The sequence below is a fragment of the Cetorhinus maximus genome, chromosome 12, assembly GCF_964194155.1.
Source record: "Cetorhinus maximus chromosome 12, sCetMax3.hap1.1, whole genome shotgun sequence".
Taxonomy (NCBI): domain Eukaryota; kingdom Metazoa; phylum Chordata; class Chondrichthyes; order Lamniformes; family Cetorhinidae; genus Cetorhinus; species Cetorhinus maximus.
The window spans coordinates 38,391,229-38,401,649 of NC_135890.1; positions in this window are offsets into that span (position 1 = coordinate 38,391,229).

Below are 10,421 nucleotides of genomic sequence, written 5' to 3' on the forward strand. Positions count from 1 at the left end.
GATTAAGTGAGTGAGCAAATGCTGTGGCAAAGGACATTCAATGTGGGGAAATGTAAGGCTGCCCTCTTTGGATCTAATAAAATCAAATTGAAATGTTTTAGAACCATAGAAAAGTTACGGTGCAGAAAGAGGCCATTCAGCCTATCGTGTCTGCACCAGACAAAAAGAGAAAAAATAAACTAGCTACTCATTTTAATCTGACTTTCCAGCACTTGGGTCATAGCCTTGCAGGTTACGGCACTTCAGATGCTGATCCAGGTGCCTTTTAAATGAGTTGAGCATTTCAGCCTCAACCACAACTTAGGCAGTGAATTCCAGATGCCCACCACCCTCTGGGTGAAAAAGTTTTCCCTCATCCTCTCTAATCATTCTACCAATCACCTTAAATCTATGCCCCTGGTAATTGACCTGTCAGCTAGGGGAAACAAGCCCCCTACCCTATCTAGGCCCCTCATAATTTTGTACACCTCAATTAGGCCACCCCTTAGCCTCCTCAGTTCTAAGGAAAACAACCTTAGCCTATCCAATCTCTCCTCATAGCTGCAATTTTCAAGTCCTGGCAACATTCTTGTAAATCTCCTCTGCACCTTCTCTAGAGCAATTATGTCCTTCCTGTAATGTGGTGACCAGAACTGTACACAAAATTTCATCTGTGGCCTAACCAGCATTTTATACAGTTCCATCATTGCATCCCTGCCTTTGTAATCAATACCTTGCCCAATAAAGGAAAGCATTCCATATGCTTTCTTGACCATCTTATTCACCTGTCCTGCCACCTGTAAGGACCTATGGACACACGCTGCAAGGTCTCTCACTTTCTCAACCCCTGTCAATAACTTCTCGTTTATTGAATATTCCCTTTCTTTGTTTGCCCTCCCTAAATGCATTACCTCACATTTTTCCGAATTGGATTCCATTTGCCACTTCTCCGCCAACTCAGCCAAACCATTGATATCATTCTGGAGTCAACAGCTACCCTCTTCACTATCAACTACACGGCCAATTTTTGTGTCATCAGAAACTAGGAACTGTGCAAAGAGATTTGAGTGTCCAGATACACACATCTATAAAAGCTATATTACGAGCAGGTGAGAAGCTCCCCTTTATTAAATCTCCTTGTTGATTACAACAAAGGTTTATGTTTCTTTTTCATGAGGATATGCCTTTTCCAAATCAGAATGTATTTTACTATTTCAGCTCGGAACAATAAGGAGCCAATCAAACAAGATTTTCTCGAGTCAAAGAAAGAGCAAATTAATTAACCACTAAACCCAAGAAAAATAATAAAAATGTGACATCAAGCATTCGGCCCTCATGCAGTTATTCAGGCCCAGACACACACACACACACACACACGCACATGCAGTGTTAGGAAATAGACAGTTTAAGTGAGTTATATTTGTATTTGTGGGTGTTAGGAATGAGTTGAGCATTAAAGCTTAAGTTTGATTTGTATTTCTGTGTTTGTGTGTTAAGAAAAGGTCAAATTGAGTTTTAATTTCACTTTAAAAGGTGCCTGCATTTCTAATGAATTTTATGACTCTTGGGGAGAAGTTAAAGCAAACACAAGAGTAGAAAAAACTGGGCTGTTGTCTAGCAACAGGGGTCCAGAGAGGGAGACCCGCCTACACACACACAAAACACAGTTTGAGTTCAGTTGGAAGAAGGTGCCATGACAGGCAGGACATGAAAAGGGACCAATAACACGTTCCAAGCTGAAGAAGAAAGTCCCCAAATCAAGGTGAGTGGAACAGGAGAAAGTCCGAAAAAGACCTTATAGTCAAAGGAAGGACAAGAACCTGGAAAAGGTCCTGTTAAGTGAAGTTGAGAGCGAGGAGCAGAGGAAGGCTTCAAGTTTAAAGAGATGGAATCTGCAAGAAGTATATTCAAAGCAATATAGGCTTGTGAGAAGTCAGAATGTCCAAAGAGGTGGCTGAAGGCCTGTAACTCTTTGCTATGGGCATATGAAGCAGTGGTGTACTGTTGATAGCTGAGTCGGTGAGAGGGAGAGTGCATGGAAGAAAGCTTGAATACATGCAGTGACCCAGGGGAGAGGAGGTGCTGGGAAGATGGAGAAAGATGAGGGTGCTGAGGAGCTTTTGGTGCCTTCAGCCTTCTCAGTGACCTGCACAGCCCTGTGTTAACCTTTAGGTGGGGTTGATGGGGCTGGTTGCTGGTCACAGCAATCGTCCAATCCAGCAAGCGCGGGGCCAACAGTGCAACCATCCTGTTAAGGGAATGCAGCTCCTCATGTACCCCACACATATCAGTGCTCATACCGACTCATCCAGGCTACTTAGGTAGGCTTACACCCTTTCCTAGGCGAGGAACTGCTCTGCGTCCACATCAAGTGCTGCAGCATAAGTCTCTAAATGGGAGTGGCTAATCTCTCATAGTCAGAGTTCAGGCAGTTGAGCACCAGGAAAATGTGGAGCTCACGATGACGATGGAGTCCTCCGTTCACAGTCCTAGAGTGCCCACTTCCTCAGGGAGCTCCACCAGATGTCTACACATCTGCTGCTGATTATCTAAATACACTGCCCTCTTGAGGCTCCAAGTTCCTGCCTAGCGAGCGTCATTGTGACTTTCCTCCCTCCTCCGAAGGGGACTATGCACTAATGTCTCTGGCTCTGGCACCTCCTCCTGCACTCTCGTGTGGTGACATCCACCCTGTGCCACCAACTCTACACCCACGCTACGTCCCTCCAATGTGCCTGTCTGAGTTGGCGGAGTATGGGCTAGTATGATCTGACACTGTCACATCGGATATCTCTTCCTCCTTTTAATGGGGGATGATCTGACCTGGGGTGGTAGGGGCAGGGCAAGCGAGTAGAGGTGGGTCCTGTGTGAGAGACCAGAGGAGTTATTTAGGTATAGCCCTTCTCATTGTGAAAGTATACTCTGGTGCACACCACTGCCTTTAACAATGCTCGCATTGCTCTTATAACGCAACCCCATCCTTGCATCCCCTCTCATGCCAATGCCACATTGTGCTGAGTGAACTGACAGCATGACCTCTACCATTACCATCATATGCCATGGTGATTTCAACACCGCCTTTATCACCTGCTAACCGCGATTCACCATCACTTACAGGCAGCTATTCAGGCACCCTAGCAATCTCCACAACCATCTGTCACAGCTCACTTTAGCCACCCACTTTTTATATACCCATGGAAGCTCTTGCTGTTTGTTTTTATATTTCTTGCCAATTTACTTTCATAATCCATCTTCTCCCTCTTTATTAGCTTTTTAGTCATCTGCTGCTGGTTCCTAAAAAAATTCCCAATCCTCTGGCCTACCACTAGTTTTTGCCACTTTGTATGCCCTAGTTTTTGATTGGTAGGCTCCTTGACTGCCTTTGTTAACCATGGGTTACATCATCCTTCTCATCGAGTCCTTCTTCTTGACCGGGATAAATTTTTGCTGAGCTTCATGAAATATCTGCTTAAATGCCTGCCACTCTTCATCTACTGACCTTCCCATTAGTCTATTTTCCCAACCCGCTTTAGACAACTCTTTCTTCATCCCTCTGTAATTGCCCTTACTAAAGTTGAGGACACTGGTTTGAGACCCGAGTTGCTCACCCTCAAACTGAATTTGAAATTCTACCATGTTGTGATCGCTACCCCCAAGAGGACCTTTAACTATGAGATCTCTTATTAATCCTACCTCATTACACATTACTAGATCTAAACTAGCCTGTTCCCTGGTAGGTTCTGTAACATATTGCTCTAAGAAACAATCCCTGATGCACTCTACAAATTCATCTTCCATGTTACCCTTGCCAATCTGATTTGTCCAGTCAATATGCAGACTAAATCACCCATGACAATTATAGCACCCTTCTTACATGTCTCCAAAATCTCTTGATTTATACTTTGCCCTACAGTGAGGTGACTCCCAACCGTGACTTCTTTCCCTTGTTATCCCTTATTTCCACCCAAACTGATTCCACATCATAATCTATTGCACCTATATCACTACTCTCCGCCGCTCTGATACCTTCCTTTATTAACAAAACTACCCCACCTCCTTTTCCTTTTTGCCTATTTTTCTGGACCGTCAAATACCTTTGAATATTGAGTTCCCAGTCTTGGTCACCCTGTAGCCACGTCTCTGCAATAGCTATCAAGTCATATTCATTTATTTCTATTTGTGTTGTCAACTCATCTATCTTGTTACAAATGCTGTGTGTATTCAGATAAAGAGCCTTAAGCTTTGACTTTTTACCATTATTACTCATTCTGGTCCTAATCTCTGCTGCACTCTTCTGTTTATAGTTTCTGCCCCTTCCTGTCACACTTTGATTATCGCTTACCTCTTCACTACCCTGCACCTCTGCTCTCTCATTTCTTTTTGATTTTTCAAACTTCCCTTCAATTCAATCTCCCCCCTCTAACCACCACCACCCACCCCGCCGCTGCCGCCGCGCCCCCCCCCCCCCCCCCCCCCCCCCCACTAATTAGTTTAAAGTACTATCTACAACCCTGGTTATACAATTGACCAGGACACTGGTCCCAGCATAGTTCAAATGAAGCCCGTTCCAACAGAACAGTTCTCTCCTTCCCCAGTACTGGTGCTATTGCCCCATGAATCAGAACCCATTTCTCTACGCCAATCTTTGAGCCACACATTTACCTCTCTAATCTTATTTACCCTCTGCTAATTTGCACGTGGCTCAGGCAGTAATCTGGAGATTATTACATTTATGGTTCTGCTTTTTAATTTAGCCCCAAGCTGCTCGTAGTCCCTCAGCAGGACTTCTTTCCTAGTCCTGCCTAGGTCGGTGGTATCTACGTGGACCACGACAATTGGATTCTTCCCCTCCCACTCCAGCCCAGAAGAGATATCCTTAACCTTGGGACCAGGTACGCATTACAGCCTTTGGAACTCTCTGCCTTTGCCACAGAGAGTAGTATCTATTCCCCTAACTATGTTATCCCCTATTACTACAACATTTCTCTTTTCTCCCCCCCACTTGAATGGCACTCTGTACCACTGTGCTATGGTCAACTCACTCATCCTCCCTGCAGTCTGTGTGGCGCTCGTCCGCACCGGGAGCAAGAACCTCATACCTATTGGACAAGGGCAGTGGCTGAGGCTCCTCCAAAGCTAAGTCCTGGATCCCCATACCTGCCTCACTCGCAGTCACACCCTCCTGTCCCTGACCACGGTCCAAATTTGATGTAATTAATCTAAGGGGTGTGACTGCCTCCTGAAACACAGTGTCCAGGTAACTCTCCCCCTCCCTGATGTGTCGCAGTGTCCGCAGCTTGGACTCCAGCTCATCAACTCTGAGTCGAAGTTCCTCGAGCAGCCAACACTTGCTGCAGATGTGGTCACCATGGATCGCACCAGTGTCCACCAGTACCCCGTACTACAGCTGCAACACATGGCCTGCCCAGCCATCTCTATTCTATTTAATTAATTTATTTCGGTGTTAAATATTTTAAATGTGAATTTCTTAGCTGTACTCTTCAGCTGTAATAGTGTCTCCTGATTTATAACACTTGGCCAATCAAAAGAGACACGGAGGAGATACCTACCAATCACCTACCTGTTTTCCTGTGATATTACATTTTGGCTCTGACAGGTAGAAGCAGCTTTAAAGGGTTCTCTTCCGGGGTTTTTATCCTCTGCCGCTGCTGCCCTTCTCATGCAGGTCCACTCGCCTTGTGCTCTTTTATCCTGTGTCTCTGCTCTACTCACGCTCTTTTACCCTGTGTCTCCGCCGCTCTCCTCGCGCTCTTTTACCCTCATCAGTGAATACTTGTAAAGTTTGGTGGAAAAAACAGCTCTGCATAAACACTTGCTGCCATGTATGTTGCGGCTGTGAGTCCAAGATACCATGCTGTGCTCTAAGACCACTGACAGCCCTACTGGTTTCCTCCCTCTTAGTCATGCTGTTATGCCATCTCAGTGTGCAGATGTGAGGAACCTGGCCAAGGGTCAACAGTGTGGGCACATCCTAACAGATGGGTCACAAGAGAGCAAATGGATGGGATAATGACCATGGCAATGTTCATCATTCATTACTACATGACTGCAGAATATCTATACCAGGTAGTGGCAGCAAGATGATGCCACCTCCATGGCTGTGTCTTGAGAATCCATTCCATGCTTTGTGGTTCAGTACAGTACACTTTGATTAGGCAGCAACAATGACAATTCTTGCATAGAGAAAGCCCATGATGGGCCATCCATTTTAGGGTCAGCCAACAGTTGGACAACATTTACAGCTTGAACACTCACCTGACAGGTCTCCCCCGAGGCACAAGGACTTCACCATTGACGGACGACTTATCTTACATGGGTCTTTCTGAGGGCTGCTCTTTATCTGCACCCGAGCTATTCAACCCGTGCCGGGCCCACCTCTGGCCCCTCCCTACTTCTGGCGTCACCCACCCTGACTCCAATTCTAGCCTGCACCCCACCCCAGAAACCGCACGCCCCAGCCCCAGACTGAAAATCGGAAGTTTGGGCAGAAGTTTTTAAAGGTCGAGTTTGCAGAGCCGGGAATTCTCCCCTCTTTGTGCACCCGACCTGGGAGTGAAGATCTGGGCCATAATCTCAAAATTAGAGCTTGGCCATTCAGGTATAATCAGCAGGAAACATTTTTCCAAACAAAGGTTACTGGGAATCTGCAGCTGGTCATTTTTTTGTTAGATAATGGTATATGATTACAAGACTAAACCAGCAGTACCTTGCTAATCAGTATTATATTTAGTGCTGGCACGGCCTGCCTATTTCATGATAATGAAACTGACTAATTTTAGTTTTTAGTTTTGCCCATGCAATTAGGAGCACAGTTTGTTACCCAACAATTTTAGGCTCAAATTTGAGCCCAGGCCAATTTCTGCCCTATAAGTTTCACTCGAAACCAAAATAACTCAAAAGCTTATACTGAATAACTGAAAGTATACCTTGAGGGGATGAAAACATGGGCTACAGTCAGTGTCTGGCTGATGAATTTCACTCAAATTATGTTTTGAAACTTGTCAAATCCGTAGGAAGGAATGCGATTTATGACTAATATTAGTTGTGTGCATCTTTATTAGGATAAGCAATAGCTCCCATGCAAGCAAAATTGTGTGATATCAACTTTAATGCTTGACAACACATATTTAAATATGCAATTTTGGACATCTGGTCAGAAAGTTAATATAACACCTTCATTCAAGAAAGGAGGGAAACAGAAAGTAAGAAACTACAGGCTAGTTAGCCAAACATCTGTCATGGGGAAATTGCTAGAATCCATTATGAAGGAGGTAATGGCAGGATACTTAGAAAATCGTAATTTGATCAGGCAGAGTCAACATGGGTTTGTGAAAGAGAAATCATGTTGAACTAATTTATTAGAGATTTTGAGGAAGTAACAAGCAAGGTGGATGCAGAGGAACCTGTGAATGTGATGTACTTGGATTTCTTTACTACACAAGATAAGATTATTTGGTATAGGAGGTAACATATTGGCATGGATAAAGGATTGGTTAGCCTACAGGAAGCAGAGAGTAGGGATAAATTGGTCTTTATTGGGTTGGCAAGCTGTAACAAGCCACAGGAATTAGTGCTGGGCCTCAACTATTTACAATCTACGTCAATGATTTGGAGGAAGGAACTGAGTGTATAGTAACTAAATTTGCTGATGACACCAAGATAGCTAGGAAAGGAAGTTGTGAAGAGGAGGTAAAGAGTCTGCAAAGGGATATAGACAGGTTAAGTGAGTGGACAATAACTTGGCAGATGCAGTATAATGTGGGAAAATGTGAATTTGTCCACTTTGGTAGGAAGGATAGAAGAGCAGTATACTATTTAAATGGAGATAGATCGCAAAATTCAGTGATACAGAGGGATCTGGTCCTGATACATGAATCACAAAAATTTAGTTCACAGGTACAGCAAATAATTTAGAATGCAAAAGAAATGTTGGCATATATTACAAGGGGAATGGAATATAAAAGTAGGGAAATTTTACTGCAGCTGTACAGGGCTTTGGTGAGACCACATCTGGAATACCGTGTACAGTTTTGGTCTCCTTATTTGCAAGGAGGTATAATAACTGCATTAGAAATAGTTCAGAGAGTGTTACACTCAACTCCTTCCCGGGATAAGGGGTTCAAAGGTTGAACAGGCTGGACCTATACCAATTTGGAGTTTAGAAGAATGAGAGGTGATCTTATTGAAATATATATGATCTGAGGAGATTAAATAGGGTAGGTATGGGGAGGATGTTTCAACTTGTGGGAGAGAATAGAACTAGGGGACATAGTTTAAGAACCAGTGGTGTACCCTTTAAGATGGAGATGAGGAGAATTTTTTTCTCTCAAAGGGTCATTGGTATGCGGAATTCTCTTCCCCAAAAAGCAGTTAAGGCGGGTCATTAAATTTATTCACGGCAGAGTTAGACAGATTTTTGATAGACAAGGGAGGCCAGCATTGTCAGGGGCTGACGGCAAAACAGAGTTGAGACCACAACAGATCAATCATGGCCTTATGGAATGGCGGAGCAGGCTCGAAGGGCTGGACGGCCTACTTCTGCTCCTAAGTCCTATGGTCCTAAAGGTAAGATCAAACTCTACACAACAGCTATTATACAATTTTATCTACCCTAATGAACTCCTTTATCTTTTTAAACACCTCAAATATATAGCTTCTCATCACTTTAAACTCAAGACAACACAAAACAAGTGTATTGCAACGTAGCCTCAATTTATTCCATAGTAGCTGCCAATTTAAGCAAAACTGGATAAGGGAAGGAAATGACCTTACACTCACAATCATAACTTTTGTCGAAGCCATACCTATCATTGCAAATAAACTGCTATTGCTTTCTAAGAATCTAGAGCACATTATAAAGAGGGCAAAAGATTTCCTGGGCATAAATGAAGAATTATTGAGTGTGCATTCTTATTTCCAGGGTTGCAGTTAACCATTTTACACAACAAACTTTTAACCCAAAACTCTGAATGCATGACCGACGGCAACAAGTTTTTTGAACGATACATACAAATATACAAATTAGGAGCAGGAGTAGGGCACTCGGCCCTTCGAGCATGCTCTGCCATTCCAAAAGATCATGGCTGATCTGATTGTAACTTCAGCTCTATATTCCCACCTATTCCCAATAATGTTTCACCCCCTTGCTTATCAAGAATCTATCTACCTCTGACTTAAAAATATTCAAAGACTCTGCTTCCACCGCCTTTTCAGGAGCAGAGTTCCAAAGACTCTCAACCCTCTGAGAGAAAAAAATTCTCCTCATCTCTGTCCTAAATAGGCAACCCCTTATTTTTAAACAATGGCCTCTAGTACTAAATTCTCCCACAAGAGGAAACATCCTCTCCACATCCACCCTGTCAAGACCCCTCAGAATCTTATATGTTTCAATCAAGTCGCCTCTTACTCTTCTAAACTCCAACCTTTCCTCATAAGACAGCCAGCAATCCAGGTATTAGTTTAGCAAGCCCTCTCTGAACTGCTTCTAATACATTTACATCCTTCCTTAAATAAGGAGACCAATGCTGTACACAATACCCCGGATGTGGTCTTACCAAGACCTGTATAACTGAAGCATAACCTCCATACTTTTGTATTCAATTACTTGCTGCACCTTCATACTAGTATTTTGTGATTCATGCAATAGGACCCCTAGATCCCTCTGCATCTTAGAGCTCTGCGATCTCTCACTATTTAGATAAATGCTTCTTTTTTATTTTTCCTGCCAAAATGGACAATTTTGCACTTTCCCACATTATACTCCATTTGTCAGGTCTTTTCCCACTCACTTAACTTATATATATCCCTTTGTAGGCTCCTTGTGTCCTCTTCACATCTTACTATCCTACCAATCTTTGCGTCGTCAGTAAATTTAGCAACCGTACCTTCGGTCCCTTCATCCAAGTCATTTATATAAATTGTAAAATGTTGAGGCCCCAGCACTGATCCCTGTGGCACACCACTCATTACATCTTGCCAACCAGAAAAAGACCCATTTATGCCTACCCTCTGTTTCCTGTTAGTTAGCCAATCTTCTATCCATGCAAATATGTTATCCCCTGCACCATGAGCTTTTGTTTTTCACAATAACCTTTGAAGAGGCCTGTTATCAAATGCCCTCTGAAAACCTAAATACAGTGCATCTGACTTTATCCACAGCATATGTTACTTCAAAGAACTCCAATAAATTGGTTAAACATGATTTCTCTTTCACAAAACCATGCTGACTCAGCCTGATTACCCTGAATTCTTCCAAGTGCTCTACTATTCTATTCTAACATTTTCCCTATGATAGAATTGAGGTAACTGACCTGTAGTTTCCTGCTTTCTGTCTTCCTCCCTTTTTGAATGAATGCAATTTTGCTGAACAAAGTCCAATCCTATGCATTCAGTCTTCATTGCACTTCTTGATTATGCACTTT